Source organism: Calypte anna, chromosome 1, assembly GCF_003957555.1.
Source record: "Calypte anna isolate BGI_N300 chromosome 1, bCalAnn1_v1.p, whole genome shotgun sequence".
In the NCBI taxonomy this organism is placed as follows: Eukaryota; Metazoa; Chordata; class Aves; order Apodiformes; family Trochilidae; genus Calypte; species Calypte anna.
Genome location: NC_044244.1, coordinates 179,397,315 through 179,417,670, shown reverse-complemented (window position 1 = coordinate 179,417,670; position 20,356 = coordinate 179,397,315). Strand labels below are relative to the sequence as shown.

General features: G+C 36.3%; 1 protein-coding gene across 4 annotated transcripts in view; it reads left to right on the top strand.

The window, feature by feature from the left end:
* Window positions 1–20,356, top strand: part of SGCG (sarcoglycan gamma) — a 123,253-nt gene that overhangs the window by 22,166 nt on the left and 80,731 nt on the right. For 2 of the 4 annotated variants that reach the window (XM_030465344.1, XM_030465327.1), the window contains exon 2: window positions 8,638–8,730. The gene's annotated coding sequence lies outside the window, so the exon portion shown is untranslated. Of the gene's footprint in view, window positions 1–8,637; window positions 8,731–11,343; window positions 11,434–20,356 lie in introns of those variants that run through there. The other 2 variants (XM_008502328.2, XM_030465334.1) reach the window with 1 other exon arrangement.

Below are 20,356 nucleotides of genomic sequence, written 5' to 3'. Positions count from 1 at the left end.
CCCCTATATCGCCTCGAAGGTGAGGCTCTCTATGGAGTCTCGAACCCGGGGCTTTCGGCATTGCAGTACTGGGTCTTAGCCAGCTGTGCCACGAGAGCCTCACCTTGGAGGCGATGAGCACTAGTGGCGCAATAAAGGTAATACAGTGTTCGGGAGTGAGCTAGTCTGTGGCTGTGAGTTTCACCTTTTATTGGCCCCCTGGTCTTGCACATGCTCAATAGGGGGCCTGCCCTAATTGGGCACAGGTGGATTTGATACCCGCTCACACCCACTTCTCGGTAATCAGAGGCGTCTGATTGTTTTGTTCCACTACAGTTTGGCTCTTACTACTCATATGTTACTGGTCATCCTTTAAGGCTTCTTCCTATCACTGTTCCAGGAAACATCAAGGATACCTCTTTAGGAAATGCTACAAGCAGTACAGATAGCTGTATGTCATGGTTCAGATGGGTATGCAGATAAAGCTACTGTGAATAAAAGGATCCATTCTGTTTGGTACAGTAGCTGACTAGGAGAGCACACCTTTACACTGATCTTGGTGTTTACCTGCTCTGAGGGATTAAAAAAATGTAACAGGAGGTCAGAGGCTGTCAGGAAACAGTCAGTGAATTTCTGGAAATTGTTTCCTGCTGGCAGGGCTGGTCTGTCCTTGGCTTTACCTTTGCTACTGCAGCTGTTTGCTAACAGCTGAAGGACTCGGCATTTGCACAGCTGAAAAACAAAGCAGCCTGGCTAGGTAGTATATTTATCTAGATAGTAAATGAGATGACCATATGAAGTAGGGTGCAGCTCTTGCTTTAGCTGATGCAAAGGCAACTATATGAAGACATAACGTAGAGGGGTTTGACTGAATAGCAGGGAAAAGGACTTTTAACCATAACTTCTGTTACTTGGACTAGTAATTCTGAATCTGTTATGAATCACAAGTTCACTATAGGACAAACTCAGACATTTGATGATGATGTTTATTACTGAAATCAGACCAATTGTCTCTTGTTCTTCACAATTCAAGGACTTGAGTAGAGCCTATGCCTGAGAGTGCAGTGCCCAGTTATAATTAACATTGCTCCAGATAGCAATCCAGAAATATGCATGCTTTTATTTCTTGTTTAAGCTATTCTGGCTATTTATTTTCCAAGCATATTGTAACTTAGCTTAATAAATTAGCGTCAGATTCTTGAAGGCTGCCAAAATTACCAATTATTATCTCACAATTTTAAGTCAATGGTTTTACTATGGTACTCTGCTTGCTGGAGTTGCCCACAGCTCAGCATCATGCAAACCCCTTCAAAATACTACATAAGTACACTATTCCCATGCTGAATTTACAGTTTTCAGTCAAACAAGAAATAGCTTGTGGTTTATTCCCTGGTTGATTATAGCTTCTTCTATATTGAATAGCTACATGTATAATTTACTTGCTTTTGACAGATGGCAAATTCCTAATTTAATGCACTTTTCAAGGGCCTAATTTTTCTTATTGCATTTTGGCATGGTTACAATCTCAGTACGGCCAACAGATTGTTGGGATATATTATTAACATTAATATTGTTATTTTTACAGTCATTATAGTGAATGGTAGCTCAAAAAAGATCTCATGGATCAGTGACACAACTGTTGCTACTAAGGCTCAAAACTTCAAACCAGATTCTTAAAAATTATTTACTTTGCATTTCTACTGTTGCTCTTTAAAGACTGTTTTGAGTTTCTTCCACAGAAGGTCAGAGCACAATTTACTATTTTATTATGGTGAGGAAACTTGTTTGCTATTTTTCTTATTCCTTTCCTTTGTCCTTCTTTTCTTCTGCCTGGATCATTAGAAGGGATAAAAGGAGCTGGAGATCTCAGCTAAATGCTGAGTTTCCATTGCCTGCCTGATGACGACAATCATCTTGATCTGGAAACATGAGTCTGGATTAAATACATCACTCTGCCATTCTTAAATATGTTTCAGTACAGTGCATTCTCCATGGAATGATCTTAAAAAATTATCAATTAAATTATGTTTTTTAATGTAACTGCATTTTGTTAAGCAAAGATTGCCCAAGCCTTCAGGATGAGGAATTCTTCCTGTAAACTGTCTTGCTGGGTTGACTGTACCTGTATGGTACAGGTCTGAACTGACCTGAGCAGTTTAAAAGTGACAAACTTGGGTCAGTTCTAGAGTGAAAAATGGAAACACTATAAAATACTGTATAATTCTGTTTTCTAAAAAAAAAAAAAAAAGCTAAAGTATATGTGGCTTAGACCGCTTTGTTTTTATAGCAGTAAAAATGCTTTTTACTGTGCCTTTTCTCACCCTTCCCTCTCATTTTTTGTTATTTCAAAATGTTGAGGCTTTTTTTCCCCTGACATTCTTTTAGTGAGTCATGGGGTATACTGTGACTTTGAGTGCAAAATTAAGAGTAAGCTACTTTGGAACAATTTTACAATGGCAGCCTGTAAAATGGAAAATCATGAATCATTCAGTGTTTTATAGCATAAGGAAAAGGAAAATTCTTTGAGAACATGTGTTTTTCTTGGCTACCAAAAAACCCCAAAGGAGATAATCAGTGTTGGGTAAAAGCTTTTCCTACACTGCATGCAAGAAATTGTTTCATTCAGTCAACAGTAGAAACACGTCTGATTTCAAAACACATTATTTGGTTATAAAGTGCCACATATTGTGCAAACTGTTGAAGAAAAGTGTATCCTTTTGCCCCACAGCTAGTTCATCCTACTGCATATGATGCTAATATAAATTTAGGAAGGTGGATTGCCTGACTTGGGGGCTTTTTGTTCTTCTTACTTGCTGTTTTCAATTAATAAGAGTGACTGAATAGGGTAAGACCTCATGGAAAGCAGAGAAGGTTGTTCATTGCTTAAGGACATTGAAGAATACTCCAGGAAAGACAATTTCAGAAAACACAGGTGAGTAAAAAGGCAGAGAAGCACAGCAAGGGTCTAGGAGCCTACAGCTCCAATGGAACAGTCAAAAGGAAAAAATTGCTGCAAAGGACACAGAGCTGCAAGTCAGACTTCAGAGGTGATAAACTGGAAACCTTGATTCCAAGGAAAACTTCAGAGTTTTCTGCAACTCGTAATATTCCTGAGGGGTCAGACACTGGAGCTGACAGCAAAGACAAGTGGGCAAGAAATGACTTCTTTATAAACTGTCTTCTATTTATATTCTACCTTACCTGGATGCTTCCAGGTTCTCTATTAAAAAAAATAAAATAAAAAAATAAAAAGAAATTTAAAAAAAATAAGTTTATCGTGGAATTGAAATTGAAAAACTTCTGGTTTACTTTGAGAAGCTCACTGTAAGGAGAATTTTTCAGCAGATACATTTCATAGTTTTGTTTTGCATAAGTATAAAGATGAATTATTTTGAAATACTCTTGTAAACTCCTGTGATTTTCTTATACAGCTGAAGACTTGTTTTTCTTAATTTTCTTTTACAATGAATATTTTGTGTTCAACAGGGAAGAATCACGAACAGTTAAAACTGTTTATTTCCTCTGGAATATTTAGCTAGTGTCCCATTTTTATTACTGTTATTGATGACATCAGTTTTAAGAAAATAACTTATTCATCAGTTGCTCCAAGTATAAAATTGTGGTTCACTGAAACTTTCTGGGCATTGAGTCTGTCAGGGAATGAGCTCTGGGACCATGGTTGGTTATGGTGTCCATACCAGAGCACTGTAATTTTCATATTTCCACTTCTCTTTTTCTAAACCTTTTGGAACTGAATACTTTTTTCTTGTATGCCTTAACTCAGATACATGCAGGTACTGAATGAAAAAATTATTCTAACTGGTGCAGTAGACATTGGATTACAGGATTTAAGGACAGTTTTAGGTTCCTTTAAATGCTTTTATTTCAAATGCAGATTAAATACACCTGCTTTATTATGTCAGAATTAAATAAATATATTACTGAAAAAACAGCATTTAATTATAAAATATATGAGACAGCTTATCTATCAATCAGCTATGCTTTTGATATATCTGTGAGTAGAAAAGGAAATCAGAAAAACTGTAAGAGTTAAAAGAAATAGGAAGAAGTGAAAAGAGAGTCATAAGCTCATCATTTTCCTTAGGTTTTACATCTGTACCAACCTTTATGCAATATGAGAATGTGATACAGATGGTGAGCTTCCAAGACTTATTAAACCTGTTCTACCATTGAGGGTCAGTCATTTCGTATTCTGTTTTATACAACCACCTGGACTGGGTGACAGCCATCTTTTTCACTTTAATTCTTCAGAGTTCAGACATCCCAAGGAAGAAGACCAGACTGTCTTGCTCTGGATGTTTGGTGGCGTTGGGGTTTTTACTTATGTTTTTAGTAAAGATCAAATGGTATAACAGGAGGTGTTATGACCAACGAGTATGAAACACGGTTCTGTGATGATTACTGGTGCTGTTGATATCTGTTGTAGAAGTGATTTGACATACAGTGCAGACACAGCTGTAAATAAACTCTTTCTGTCACAGAGTTCTTGCACATGGAGCTGTGAGTAGGTTCACAGTGACCCATAACCTAAAATTAAAATCCCTATGTGCAAAAAATTGGACCTATTAAAAAGTGCTTTTCTCCACTCCCCTATCCAGAATATTCTTATAAACCAAAGTACCTATTTCTGGTTTTCTTCCTGAGAAAAAGCTAACAATTAACTTCCACAAGTCAACAGCAGTTGAGTTCCATACTTAGGAGAATTCTGGAATTGTACCAGCTATGCAGTAGAACACAAATATTCCAAATCTGCTATCTGCTTGGAAATTCAGCATTTTCTGGTGGGTTTTGTTTTTTGTTTTCTCCCCAATATTAAGTTAGGAAACGTCTTCTGCCTCTAGACCCATTTAGACCCAAGGTCTCTCCACTTGGGTCTTCCAAACTGCACACAAGCCACAGACTCCAAATTAGTCTTGCCCTCCTCAGCTTGACTCTTTGAAAAGCTCTTCAAATCTGAGCAAGCTTGTTTGCTCTTAGAAAAGCAATTTGTCTCATCTTACATCTATTCCAGTTCATCTGTCAAGCTCATCTTTGCACAGAACATAGCAGTGAACACAAAGTACACATGCAGCTTTTCCCCTGCTGCCTCACTGCTTAACCTCTTTGAAGGATTATACACAGACATAAAATAGGTTTTAATCAAATTGTGTGGAAGTTCAATCCAATCAGAAGATATGGTTTGTTACACCAAAAAAATACAAAAAACCAAAACCAACACTACAAACTAGCCCTCTGTGACATATTTAATCTCTTTTACATAAATTAATTTTGTGCCTCTGTTAATATTTTAAGAAAATGAGTAGAGCAGGTGAACAGGAGGTGAAAAAAGTTCCTGTTCTGGAGCCACTACACGTACTGGGGAGGAGAGTCCAGCTGACAGAATGTGGCAAAAAAAAAAGTGTAGAGGAGTATGATTTAGATGAAGGGATTGAGTCCACCATCAGCAAATTTGCAGATGACACTAAGCTGGGGGGGAGTGTGGATCAGCTGGAAGGCAGGAGGGCTCTGCAGAGGGATCTGGACAGACTGGAGAGTTAGGCTGATTCCAATGGGATGAGGTTCAACACGGCCCAAGTGCCGGGTCAGTACTGTGTCCAGTTCTGGGCCCCTCAGTTTAGGAAAGATATCGAGGTCCTGGAGGGGGTCCAAAGGAAGGCACCCAGGCTGGTGAAGGGACTCGAGCACAGACCCTATGAGGAGAGGCTGAGGGAGCTGGGGCTGTTCAGCCTGAAGAAGAGGAGGCTCAGGGGAGACCTCATCACTCTCTACAACTCCCTGAAAGGAGGGTGTAGCCAGGTGGGGGTTGGTCTCTTTTCCCAGGCAACTCTCAGCAAGACAAGAGGGCACGGTCTTAAGTTGTGCCAGGGGAAGTTTAGGTTGGACATTAGAAAGAATTTCTTTACGGAGAGGGTGATCAGGCATTGGAATGGGCTGCCCAGGGAAGTAGTGGATTCTCCGTCCCTGAAGATATTTAAAAAGAGACTGGATGTGGCACTCAGTGCCATGGTCTAGCAACCGCAATGGTGGTTCAGGGGTTGGACTCCATGATCTCTGAGGTCCCTTCCAACCCAGCCAGTTCTATGATTCTATGATTCTATGGTAGCAGGGAACTGGGAGATTACAGCTGAAGCAAAGATAGAAATAACTTCTGGGATGATCAGGCACAGTAGACCCACAGCCAGCTGTCTGTGCTCACAAGTGGAAGAAATTCCTGTAAACCAGGCACAAAGATCTGTGTACTGACATTCAGGGCAGTTGGTTACTTATTTATTAGTCCTTTTATTTTTTGTCTTGTCTTGCATAGTAATTCTCAGATTTTTCTCTTTTAGTCTATTCTTGTTCATACTCTAATAAAACAAAAAAGTCTGATCTTTGACTCTTTTTTTGAATGTCCCTACATATATCATCTAATGAAACAATCTAGGCAGATCCACCTTAAAGGCTTGTATATTTCGGGGTGCTGTGTTTATATTCCAAAAGCTTCCCATGAGAGTGTTTTCCAAGTTAAGTAACTGTTTAAAACAGTGACATTTTTATGGCTTTAACAGATGCCACAGGAAAAAGTTAAGACTTTTTTTTTTTTCTATTTATATGTGAAAGATTAAGTCCTTCTTTGGCTCGATGTTTTGCTCAGGTTTAGAAGGTGACATCCCTTTCTAGATATTTTCCTAATCCTGTTCTTAAGAAGGGGCAAGGTCTCCATCTATCATCTATCCTGCTGTCCTATTCCTTACAAATGTCAAAAGCACATCAAATACAGCCAACTCAAAATGCATTACAGGGAAAAAAGTAGAAAAAAATTTCCCAACAGTTCTTGTTTCATATGATTTTACAGCCTTTATCAGCAGTGGGAAGTCAGGAGAAATGGAAAAAATCTTTGAAAAGGTGATTTTTCTGTTGCATTGTTATTCAAGCTCACAAGTGACTGACGTGCAAAAGAACAAGAACTGAGAAGACTCAGACTTTTGTTTCAGTTATTGGAAGTCCAGAGGTGTCCAGCAGCTGATTACTTTTTACATTTTCTTACCATTAACGAAATAACACTGCTTCACTCTTTAATTGATTAAGAATTTGGTTCGGTTCAGTTTTTTCATTTAGTGATTCTAGTAGAGAAATATTTGCATCCTGGTTTTTTCCTTTTTTTTTTTGGCATTTGGTAGTTGCAATAGGTATCTATTTTCATGTGAATTTTCCTTCTTTTTTCAAGTGCCTGCCATTTGATCATTAACATATATTGCTTTTGCTATGCTATATGACCTTTCTGAACCTTTGTCCAGCTATCAGTTAATATGTCATATGGCAAAACTTCTGTTTCATCTGGATTTATACATCCTAATTTTAACTATATTTATTTACTTGTTGCCACATAATTACTGTTTTCAGAAGTAGGAGAGATCTTTTCTTAGTTAACTTATTAACTATCTCTGTCAGTGCAGTTTTAGGAATACAAGAGGCTTGGGGTATCTGAGGATGTAGTGTAGTTGAGGATGTAGTGTGTAGTAATGTAACTGACACTGACTGATTTTAGGCCACAAAGAGAAAGATACTGCAAATGAAATAAGACCATGATTCCAGTACTAGCCAGGTACTTTTTTGACTGCACTGATGATCTACGAATCTATTTCCTGACTATAGTAAATCTGCCTCTATGGGTGCAGACTCCCTTTTGGCAAATGAGCAGAGGAAATCTAACATGGAGATTTAAAATAAAGCTAAGATTTCTTCTTACTAATTATAAAAATTTTGTCTAGTACTTTGTTTTGAAGATAAACTCTTTAAACCTGTCACAGACTTGAAAATTATCTAAATACATTAGAGAACTTGATGCATATGGTACCAAATGGCTGATGTCCATTTTTTTGGTAGATGACTTAGTTAAACTAATATGTGATTGTCATTGTCTTTTCCATTGTGTTGCCTTGCACTTTGAGGGGTAAGCAGATATTATTGAAATATTATAGGTGTACACAGAATTTTTGTCAATATTCTAAGTTTTTGCACTAAAGAAAGCATGACATCTTTTAATGATAGAATATTCAAAATGCAATTTACAGATCTTTTTCCATTGTTTTTTTCATGTCATAGTTGCTACTGCTTCTAGTCAGTCAGGTGCTGGTTTGAGTGGATTCATACTCACTGTAAAATAGAAGTGAAAAACAAATTTATTTTCTTAGTTACTTTTCTAGGACTAAGTCATCAGTTACTGACTTTCAAAAATCCAAATGAAATGGAGATTGGTAGTTTTTGGTGAGGAATGGGACATAAATGTTCTTGAATTATGAAGATAAGGACTTGACTGAGAAACAGACTCAGTTTCTCTACAGATGCATGAAACCCCATAAGCAAAGAAATTATTATACTAATGCATTCTGATGCTAGAGTGAATGTTAACATTGCAACAGAAACAAGTTTTATTATTTTTCACATAGATTTCATATAGATTTGTGACTAACATTTATTTCTCAATGAACTGTCAGGAACATTTGCAGGTGTTGGCCCACGTGACCAAACAGGTTTTGGTTCATCACTTGTAAGATGTTGTCAGTTAAAGTAGTCAGGAGAGCAGTTCAGGAATAAATCTTGTTCTTTCACCATACTCATGAATTTTTTTCCTTTCTATTTTTTGCATTTAAATAGGAAGACAGCTGCCTTCAGATGATACAGAACTCACTGACAGTTGCTCTTTCTTCAGGCCTACTTCATGAGAACTTCAGAAGATACTAAACTGAGGTATTTATTTGTTCCTTTTATTTTTAAAATTTCTACTTTGCATATATTAGATAGGTAGAAGAGCAGGCAAAAGGCAACATGAATCTAGACTAAGAAGAGTAGTCACACATACAAAATACCACAAATGTTCTGTTTTTGGAGGGTGAATGGAATAGAATAGAACAGAATAGAATACTTTCACTTTGAAGAGACCTACAACAATCATTCAGTCCAACTGCTTGACCACTCCAGGGCTGACCAGAGATTACAGAATGTTATTAAGGGCATTGTCCAAAAGCTTCTTAAACACTGATAGGGTTGAGGCATCAACCACCTCCCTAGGAAGCCTGCTCAGTGTTTGATCACCCTCTTGATAAAGAAATGCTTCCTAGCACCCAGTCTGAATCTGCCCTGGTGCAGCTTTGAACCAATCCCACGTGTCCTGTCACTGATTCTATCTAGGGAGAAGAGATCAGCACCTCCTTTTCTCCAAACTGAACAGGCCCAAAATCTTCAGTCATCACAGGACATTCCTTCTAGGCTTTTCACCAGCTTTGTTGCCCTTCTCCAGACACATTCAGAGACCTTAACATACTAATTAAATTGTGGACCCCTGGAACTGCACACAGCATTCAAGATGAGGCTGCACCAACACTGGATAATCACATTTTTTTACTGTCTGGTGATGCTGTGTTTGATGCCCCCAGGATGCAGTTTGCTCCCTGGACTGCCAGGGCAAAGGGCTGACTTGTGCTGAACCTGCTGTCAGCCAGCATTCCCTCATCCCTCTCTGCAGGGCTGCTCTCCTGCCACTCCTGTTCCCGTTTATACTTTTGCCTGGAATTATTCTGTCCTAGGTGCAGGATCCAGGATTTGGACTTTTAAATTTCATCCCATCAATAATAGCCCAATGCTATAACATAATGTAACATAACATAATGTAACATAACATAACATAACATAACATAACATAACGTAACATGACGTAACGTGACTTAATGTAATATAATCTCCTTCTATACCTAGACACCATGTAGTTGGTTCTTTTTTATAAATTGAGAGTTATATTGAGAGTTTGTCATATAAATATGACAAAAAATGTATTAAAATTAAGTTTAAATGTTGCTTTTTTGTGATATCCTGCCCAAATTTATTTAATCCTCTCCTTTTCTCCAAGAACGGACAAAATATTTTGCAGGAAATTCATGGACATAACAACCCTGGACATAAATAATGACTGAATAATGAGCCTTTCAAAACAATCTGGCATTTAAAGTGTATTTGTCTAATACTTCCACAGAATTTCAATTAAAGAAAAGCTTTGGTGCTAACTCAATATACAAATACTTTCATTTTATGTTGCATAAATCCATGAGCTTAAATATAAAAGTTGATTTAAAGATATTTGTAAATGTTTTATGAAAAATATTTGTCATTTTTGTCAGGTACCAGGGAGTGAAGCCCTTCATATACTAACAACCTGCTACATTTGTACACATAAGCAGAACCTGATATAGAATTAATAGCCACAGAATTCATAAAGGGAAAAAAGTATCTTGTAGGCCTGTGATCAGTTGCATTTATGTCAGTACTAAATTTATGATCTGCAGCTGTTAAGTATTTGATAGGAGCTTAATTTTCTAATGCATAATAACAGTACAAGAAAAAAGGAGAAATTATGTTTTGAGACATGAAATTGTCCAAATATATGGATGATGGTTTCAGTGCATCTCCTTGCACAAAACTATTTTAGTCTGTAAATCTTGCAAATGGATGTTTTAATGCTTTTTAAATTGCAAACAGCTACCAGCACAGATTCTAAAATAGCCTGGGCTGAACAAAAGTCTGTTGTCATTGTTTGTGTAGTCAGTCTAATGTAAGCAGTGCCAAGCTGGAATTCTTGTTTCTGCATTAGAGAACTCAAAGCTTAAATGGCACCAGAAAAAAATGTATCATAATTTCTATGGTGTCATCTTAAAAGATGTAATATATGCAACCTTGTTTTAATAGTTCCTGATATTTATATGCAATTTTGTTGGATACAAAAAATGGATTATATTTTTAAAAAGTAATTGTTAGTTAACAAAACTATAACTAAAGCTATGTGTGCTATTGCAGTTATAGTATGATACATGTATTCCCTTTTTTCAAAGAGACTTTCTATACCAGCCAATATAGATTAATGTTAGCATGAAAATAACAATTTTCAGAAAAACTTCTATTAAAATGTAGTTGGATCTTATGTATGGATTCAGAAAAGAAACTAGAAGTCTTTTTTTTTCCCCTAATTTTTGCATTGTGTTCTGTCAGCAGCTATGTATGTTAGTAGCTTTTACATGCAGATTCTGTGAAGTGCTGCATACTCTCAGAGCTGAATAAAACAGCTGGCATTATGTGACAGGTTGGGCCATTTCAGTATGCATTATGGATTGGTTCTCTCTTACAGTGGGGCAGTTCGTTTCTGGAGTCAGTACACAACCATTTTAGCAGTAGAATTAGCTGCTTATGTCAGAGATTATAATTAGCTGTGTGTATGCCAGAGCAACAGGATGGAATGCAAAACACAGCCAAACATATGAACGAATTTTCTTCCAGTGATATTTGGCCAGGCCTAAAATATCTTCCACTCTGGATTTGAAAGTAGTGGAAAAGTTAGACAATCTTCTCTTGGTAAGAAACTGATTGTAGTTTATTCAGAAGTCCCAGTTTTTTACGATCTCTAAGGTAAGTAATGATTTTTTTAAAAATTGTTTTATATCTGTATCAAAATATTAGCATATTAATAATTGAGGGGTTTCTTTTGTTTGTTCTTTACTTTTTCAGTGGATGTATTGAACTTCTCCCCCGTCTGATTTTCTGTGAAACATGCAGTCCTCATTTAAGGATCATTTTGCTGCTTATGTGGTTTACTTTAGGACTGAAATTCAAGTGTTTGTTTTTTTATATATAGTTACTGTTTTAGAGTCTGATAGTTTGCTTTTACAAGCAAATGCGGCTTGAAGATGTGTTGTTTAGACTGGCACTTATATGATATTAAGAAGCTAACTTTAAGTACTTTTAAAATCTTTTACATTATATTAACTATACAGAGGTATTCTTCTGTAAAATTTGCAGTAGCATGCTGATGTTTGTAGCTCTAAACTTTTCTCTTTATAGCATGCTGAAAGTAAAATCTAGTGAAGAATCAATCTGTGCTTCTGCTGAACACTTTTTGGCTTGCTATTGTGATAATAAACTTCCTTATGCAGAACTGTTACCAAATTCAATTTTAACTTCTTTGAAGCATATTTGAATTGATGTAGACCATCCAACTATGTGTATTCAGAACTTCTTTTTTGAATTTGTAGTTTCCTTGAATTACAATGCATTTTCTCTTGGATAATTTCACTGACTGAAAGAATATTACTAATGAGGTGTCAGTGGGTTACTGACTTATCATATTATAATGTATAGGATGATAGTTGGTGTCTGTCCACCAGCTAAAGCTTGCACTGCATACTTAATCATGCATCATAATAAGCACAGAAGTTCCTAAACCAGGATATTGCCAGTGTATAGTAATGGGGTTTGACTGCATCCACACCATGCAACTAGGCTCCTTTTATGGAGACATGTGTGGTTTCACCATATCTATCTTGAACCTCCTCCTACTTGAGGAGATGAATCATGTCCTAGAAATGTTTGTCTCTCTCCAGTGCTGAGGGTGGGGCTAGGTAAGCATGGCTGATGGTATCTGTTTGGTGAGGTGAATTCTGGCCTGCATAGCCACGTCCCAGTGAGTAATCCACACGAGTGAACTGAAGTAACTTTGTGCCATAGAGTTCTGGAAGTTTGCAGTCAGTTAAGAATTTGGAAGTTTTGGTTGTGATGCATTGTCTCAGCTGAGGGCACTTCAGCTGAGATGGGTGTCCATTTACCTTTTAAACAACTGTAATATTCACATATTACACACAAACCTCCTCTCCATTATGTAATGAAGGGCAAATGGTCCTACAAAACCACCGAGGGGTAAGAACCACTGTATGGAGTTAAATTAAAAATAAAATGATCTAAATTAAGACCAGCATTAGATGGAAAAATTTAAAATCTTTTCTAAACCTTTATACTTTCAGTAATAACATGCAACTTTTTCTTGTTTGAAATCTCAGTGGTTAAAAGCAGGTTATATCTTAGGTTTTATTCATAACCATAAGGCTTTAGTAACACTATGAAGATCCAAAATTAATCTGTACACTAATAGATTTGTAATTATACAGAAGATATGTGTGGATATATTAAGTGTTGAGAATACTAATGCAAAAAATGTATGCTTCAAGGTAGGGGAAAAGACTTTTGGAGGAACAGTTGCAAGGAGGAAACTGATATATTGTGTCAAGCCTCTTGACAATCCCAAGCCTCTGAATGTTGAATTTGGTTAAAACAGCCCTAGAAGCTCAAAAGCTAGTGTAAAGGGGAGGGAAACAAATGGGAGACAGACAGTTTAGACAGTGACACAGAGTACGGTTGCTTTTTTGTTTACTAAACCAGTCTAAAAGCATCATAGCAGTTTGGTTTATTCAATATCCTAGACAATTTTTCAGTAACAATGTTCTCACTATTTAATTCATCTGTTACCTGGGCCAGTCCTCTCATTAAACCTTTCTGTATATCTGCCAGAAGCTATTAAGGAGCTGATACATTTCATGCTGTGGTCAGTTGTGTTCCTATGGTGGATAAAGTACTTCTTTTGTATAGGAATACGAAGAGGAATATAAACTAAAGTACACCAGTATTTTTTTAAATGTAGTATGGTATGTCCTAAGTACTGGATGTTGCTGGTATTTGTCATAAACCAGATGGTTTTCACTAAGATATACAGTATGTTTTTTTATTTGTGTGTGTGCATGTGCATATACATATCTTGAAGACTGCAAAAATCACATTTATATGTAATTTCAAGAGTGGGATGTACAGGTGAAATCTTGTAGTGTGTAATTAAAACCCATTGGTTCCTTCTTGTTTCTTTGCTGTGTGGTCAGTGCTCTGAGAAACACCAGAAGCCTCAGTAACTTTTTTTGCCTTAGCTATTCCATTAGTGTGAGTGGCAGATTCTAAATTTTGTGCAGAATTTTTGCATGCCTGGCTTATCAGATCAGGATACTGTTAGGTTTCAGAAAAGGCTGGCTGTGTTCTGAACATCAGCCTGTGTTTCAAGTTAAAATTTCATGGAGGTCCTACTTTGAATTTCAAAGCTGTTTGATGTGGCTATGAGGAGCATGCAGTCTCTGTCAGCAGTGGCTGCTGATGAAAGAAGACATCTCTGCAAAGTTCCACTGCACCCAGTTTCCTCAGTTTTGAGGAGATTGAAGTGAAGTACAGCAGTAAGTAAATAAAATCCACATTGTGGTGACTCTGGACTGCTGAAAGCAAAATAAATGCACTGGAAAGAAGCTGAGCTAGCAGGGTACAGCTACAGCTGTGGACCCTACCAGCAGGCTGGGCAATACTAGTAAGGATGTAGGTGGCAGACTGCATCCAAATGTCTGTTTCAGTCCAGCACTGAACTGGAATAGATGATCTACACGGGTCCATTGCAACCTGAAGTTTTTCTGGAATTCTCAGAACTTGTTCAGAAAATTTTTCCTGAAAAATGCTCTTTTATTATTGTCATTGTCATTATCATTCTTAGTGTTATTGTTATTATTTACTCTTGATTACTCCTCTGGTTATCTTACTAGATGATACAGTCTACAATGTTTCAGATTTAATTTCTACTTTCAGTATGAGCAGGGCATCACGGTTTACCAAAAAAGACATTTCTTGGGAAATTGATTGGTAACCAGCAGTATTCTCAGGTCCTTGTTCAGCCCAATGAAAGTTCATAAAAATTAGTAAGAACTGGCTGCAATATTGGACTTGAATTTTATATGGAAATACAGGGAGGGAAAAGGAGAGATTCAGGTTTTAAAGAAAAAAAAAAACAAAAAACCAACCAAACAAAAAACTGTGAGGATTATTTTAATCCTAGAGTTGCCTGTGAGCTGAAAAGTCACAGGAGGATATTTGGGAGATTATCAGGAAAGGTTGTAGTTAGTGTTTGTCTGTGTGAAAGTTTTTGTACTAGGTATAAGAAAATTGCAAGATAGTTTTCACTTTGTGGAGGAGGAAGAGTTTGGTTGGAGTTTGTTCTGAGTGCCAGGACAAGAGCAAGAGAGCATGGTCAACACTCCCCAAGATCAGCATTAATGAGGCAGATGAGTGCTCATGAGGTTTGGTTCATGATATGTTCCTCTACTTGTATCCTGATAAGTTTTAGACCTTCATAGTACATCCCAAGGCTTCTAGCATATATTCTGATTCTACAAAAAGTCATTTCTGCAAGCTAAAGTGGTGAAACTTTACTCAGAGGGCACCCACAGCCAAGTTTTTTGTAGTGTCATTTGATGTAGCATGGAGTTTTATGTAGATGGAGCAAAATTTTTTGTACTATGATTAACAAAACCAAGATAGGAGGTGGTAGTCCTATGCTTTATGTGCCACTTTTCATGTTATTTTCTAGTTTCAGATATGCAAATAAACCTGATTAATGGCCTACATACAAAAAAAAAAAAAAAAGGAAAAAAAAAAAAGGAAAAAAAATCAGTCCTACTGTTTGATATAGTAAAAGTAACTTCTTTTAGCTACAAATTTTCCTTCTGTGTAACTTTTAGTTTAATTGTGTTCCATTTAATGAGAGTGTTGAAGAAGGCTTCTGAAAACTGAAATCTTAAACATAGAACTGCACTATGAAATAATGTGTTTCATTCTGCATGATTTTGCTAGTCATTTCATAATTATGTTGGATGTATGTATGAAGATAATCCTTTCAAACAGAAATGCAGTTCTTATTTTAATGAAGTTGTACAAGAGTACTAATTTATGGTCATAACAGAGAAGAAACGATCTACAAGCTGTATTTGATAAAACCACTGTCTTTATCTGAGTATCACACATTATTTTTGAATTGCATATGTCATTGAAATTAAGTTAGTAACAATTGTGATCCATTAAAATATTTTTTTACATTTACAGTCATATATTTTAATAATTTTGCCTGTAGTTAAACATCTGTTGAACTGACAGTGTTGCAATGCACATGTGGTGATTTGTTTTATCTGATTTTAGTCATGTTTATGGAAGACAAAGCTGTATTGAAGACTCCAAAATGATATTTAAATTAACATGTGTCAGAAATTCCTGGTGCCTGGTAATGTATGAGACTAACTCAGGAAATAAATTCAAAACTGACATTCAAAAAATTAAGTAGAAATAAACTTTGATTTAGGATTGTTTAGTAAGTGAGCATATGAGTGGTTTGAATATAAAAGAATTAAAACAAAGGCAGCAGAAAGCAAACTATTTTCTCTTCATCAGAAAATTCCAGTTTTTGCTACCTCTCCCTTCTCTTTGCACTTCATTCATCCTAGACCCTTTCTGCTATATTTTACAATCCCCAGCCATATGTCCTATGCTGCTTTCCTGAGTCTACCCACTACTTAACTTTTTTCTCTTGTTCTCAGATGTCTATTCACAGTATTTAATTTACTGTACTTCAAAATTATACTTACACTGGAGATTTTCTTTTTTACATGTGTGATTTCTTATTATATTCATTCACAGCTAAACCAAAATGAGACAATTTACAAGACAATTTTCCTATACTGAAATAGATTTCAACATTGTGGTAGATGATTTTAAATTTTATACAGCTTTTTCTTTTACACTGAATTAACAGATTTTTAAAGCCATGAGAATAGTCTTTCATTTTGTACACTAGAGGCTAACAAAAAAGTCTCAGAATTGTTCTTCTACTGAACTAATGCCTTTATGATGCATGATTACCTTCCAAAAATGTGTGTAAGGTTGCTCTTCAACTGTCAATTAAGAATCAAAATCTCTCCTAGGTAGAGTTTAGTTACTGCAAACCTGGAGTAGGTGAATCTGCAGAAACCCTGACGTAGGTGAATTGCAGAAACTAAGATCTAGTATGCTTTTATCTTTATTTTGCCATTAGAAATTTGCATACTTTTGCATGCATCCAGAATTTAAGTTTAGGAAAGTCTGACTTGCTTTCTCTTCTTGAAGAACTTCTTGCATGCGAAGTCACCATCCCTGTGCTGGGATTAGTGAAATGTTCATTTATTGTGGAGAAAATGATCAGAGGACTTCAATCAAAAGAGATGTTTTGTTGCCTGCCTCTGACTCATAACTGAGCTCATCTGCCAAGCATACCACATGAGAGGGTTTTAAAACATATGTGGGACCTCTTATTTGTGCTTTTGTGGTACTCGATGTTTGGTGGGTTTTTTTGCTAGACTGTAAAGCAGATTCTCTTGAAATAGGGTCTAATCCAGCCTACATTACATTTAGTAAGTCATCTGAGCATGTACAGAAGTCACAAAGATTGTATCAGAACCAGTACTGAAGCCTGAGCTGCAGTTTTCTTTGGACCTACAAGGAGCAGTTTAGGAAACTGGCCTTTAGTTCTGTTCTCACAAACTATGATAAAAAATTTAAAAGCTCTGGAGGTATTCTGTTGCTGCAAATAATACTGCCATGAATGCATAAGTAGCAAAAAGCATTCTGGTATTATTATTAGACCTTCTTGTTGTAGTATTATTTTTTGTGTTTTGTTGTTTTGGTTTGGGGCTTTTTTTTGTTGTTTGTTTTTTAGTGTTCTGGATTGGTTCTCTGCTAAGGTCTTAGACTACAAAAGCTGATTGATATGTCAGGCACTATTGCCTATATCTGATGAGCTAACAATGTCTTAATTTGAGTTAAAAAATGCAAGTTATTCTCATTTGTTATAAATGTCTTTTCCTGCATATGTCCAAAGAAGAACATTAGGAACTACAGGGATATTTCCTGGAGAAAGAATTATGCCTGTACCTAGAGAGGATAATGTGCTTGTTGTTTGATCCAAATAGGAATTGTTTTTCAGGTATTCAAATTAGGATCTATAAAATGAAGAAATATAGTCTTACTTTTCAGATTGCAGTACTTGATTTATAGTAAACAATTTTAATTGAAAGTTAAGAATTTTAATAATTGCTTATTTCAGTTTTGGGTTAAATACTTTCTATGAAAAATTCTGCTTTGAGGTACAAGTAGTATATATGATATGTCAAAGGAGAGATTCTGCTCTTAGCTAATTCTGGGAGGCCTACAAAACGTATTTCTGGGTTTTCTTTAAGCTTTATTTGTTTTAGCAGCTAACTGAAAGTTCATTTCTTTCCTATTGGTTTTAATCCAAGATGTGGCATATTTATCAAAACCAGTATGTTTACATTTTGCCGTGTTCTTCGTCTCCTGTGTTCTTGGCATTTGTGTTACTGCTTTGTCACAACTGCTCAAGAAACTTGGATTGTGTTGCTGCCTCAGCAGTTGAAGTCAGCATCACCAAAAAAGGCCTCTGTAGTGCATGTCTTTTGATTATTTCCTTATGTGTCTAATACACATTTAAATTAATCTGGTTTGCCCCTGTTAAATGAAAATGAGAAATAAAGCTCATATGACCAGGACTACAGTGCAACAGGAGCACATCAGTTTGTGTTCATTGACATTTAAAATTAATCAGAAAAGAGCAGAGATTTAAAATATATAGTGAGACACAGTATAATAGGAAAGTATTTTGCTTTTCTTGCTGCTGAAAAGGAAAACAAATTTTGAACTTTTAGTTTAGTTTTAGTTTAGTTTTAGTTTAGTTTAGACTTTTCAACAAAGGTGCAATTGTTATTTTCTAGAAAGAATGCCAAATTATTCTTCTTTCATATTTTTTAAAATGTATCATTGATAAATCACTTGAATTAGGGAAGGGAGACATGAGGATTTTCATCTCTAGCTTCTGCATCTAGTTCTGTTCCGTGTTTCCTTGGTGTATTTTCACTTCATTATTCAAAAAAAAGCTTCACAGAATAGTGTTGTAACTCCATTTGCTATGTGAAATACTAAATAAATAGCTTTTCAAGGTTGACGACCAACATAGGAAAGTCCCACAGGAAGGAGTGAGCAGTTTTGTAATTGTGCTGAAGTCTGCTGTACAAACTGGTACCATGCCTCTGGAGATGTAAGATCTTATTACCTGGAAGCAGCAGGTTCATAAAAGCAACAGCAAGAACAGGAAAAAGAAACAAGGTTATGCCAATTCATGTGTCTTTGAGTTTTTCTTGCTGCCACAGAGAATATATCTTCCCAGAACTCAGGACATGAAACACTTTTCCTGAGGAAGTGTTGAGGGTAACTTTTAAGGCATACTAAAACCTCTGTCCAAACAGGACTTCCATTAGGAACAGTATTTCTGCAAGATTCATCTTGGTCTTGCTGGTAATCACTGTTGTGTAATGGAAAGGATCTGCTATCACACACCTAGGACACATAAAGATGTCACTCAACAAGCACCAGAACTCTGAATACACCAAGCCAGGTCAGCAGATGGATGCCTCTGGCTCCTGCGAAAGGAGGTCTCCAGTGATTATTGCCTACCAGCTGCCTGTGCAGGTTGCCACTCTTCATCTTTTTTTACTCTGCTGAGGGGCATTTCAAGACTGAATGTTCAGGAAAGAAAATGGAGATAAAACTGAGTCTAGGGAGATGTGAAGTTTTCCACATAAGGGGTTAAAAGGCTTTCAAATGCAAAGTGATTCTGTCTGAACTATTGCATAGTGAGATCCTGTAATTATGATAAATGATTCATGGGAAACACCAGTTCAGTGCCCACTAGTTGTCAGTAAATAAAATACTTTGGAATTCATGGGGAAATGGTAGAGATCAAAAGAGAGCACATTGTACAACTCTGTAATATACATCCCTGAACTGAGCAAGTTAAGAGGAAGGGAATAAGTACAACCAAAGGAATAGCACTGCTTTTGTACAGGAAGGACAACACAACCTAGAAATTACCAGAGGCAGAGAGATATGATAGAAAAAGGTTGGAAATGTGGAAATATAATGGAGATCTGTAAGGAAACTTTCATTCTTTGATCTGTATCATCTTTTAGTCACCATCCAAGAGAGGGACTATTGAGCTAAGTGGACTTGGGTCTGCTCCAGTATAGACCCTTTTATGGTTTTAATCTCATAAATAATAAACATTAAAAATGCTCTTTAATTATTTGTGTAGGTCAACTTTTTACCAAATGGGATCTAACAATAGAATAGGACATGGTAACATAAAGCAGCTGAAGCAAAATTGAAGAAGTCTTTCTGAACATTTATTTCACTAATAGTGGTTATTAATTTTCCTAATATTTCATGACTATTTGATTTTCTTTCATTTTTAATCACATGTCCTGTTCTTGTAGGAAAAGCACGTTTTAAAACAAAACCTGTTTGTAAAAGTTATGTGAAATATTACTTTGTTGTTTCTCTCTGTCAATATTTAATTCTGGTTTAGTTTTCTTTCTTCTGTTTTGTTTTTTTTTTAATCAATCAAACTGATGGAATTCTACTTGCTGTTTGTTCAACTCAAAGTTGCTACCTCCCCTTATCTTGTTTTTTGTTTGTTTTTTTGTTTGGTTCTTTTTTTATTTTGCAGCCAAATTTGCATATGACAAAATGATGGCACAGAGGTTTTCAGGGTAAGCTTCACTTTTTCAAGCTTAGTGAAAGTTTCTTCTGAGGTAATACCCTT